Source organism: Notothenia coriiceps, unplaced genomic scaffold, assembly GCF_000735185.1.
Source record: "Notothenia coriiceps isolate Sejong01 unplaced genomic scaffold, NC01 NC01_scaffold00002547, whole genome shotgun sequence".
Classification (NCBI taxonomy): domain Eukaryota; kingdom Metazoa; phylum Chordata; class Actinopteri; order Perciformes; family Nototheniidae; genus Notothenia; species Notothenia coriiceps.
In genome coordinates this window covers 1-340 of record NW_011335248.1, presented here as the reverse complement: position 1 = coordinate 340, position 340 = coordinate 1, and positions in this window count along the sequence as shown.

Genomic DNA, 340 nt, shown 5'->3' with positions numbered 1-340 from the left:
ATTCACTGCAGCCTCTGCCTCGCACTGTACTCAAAGCCAAGTGATGACCTCAGCCCATTCAGGCACCGACTTCACTTTCCAACAGCCTTTGTGATAACAATTGATGCTGATCCAAAGCAGGCAAGATTATACCCTTAGGAATAAGAATTAACCTGGCTAAGCTTGTCTTCACTCCTGACCGTAAAACACTAGGGATTCTCTCCATATTATGACCCACAGCTGAATTATAGAAGATCAGATGCTTGTTTTATTGCGTTGTGCTGAGCTTCCTTTCCCATGGAACTTTGGATCAGTTAAAACCCGGATTTTCTGAAAATTCACAGTTGCTTTCAGTTAAGGG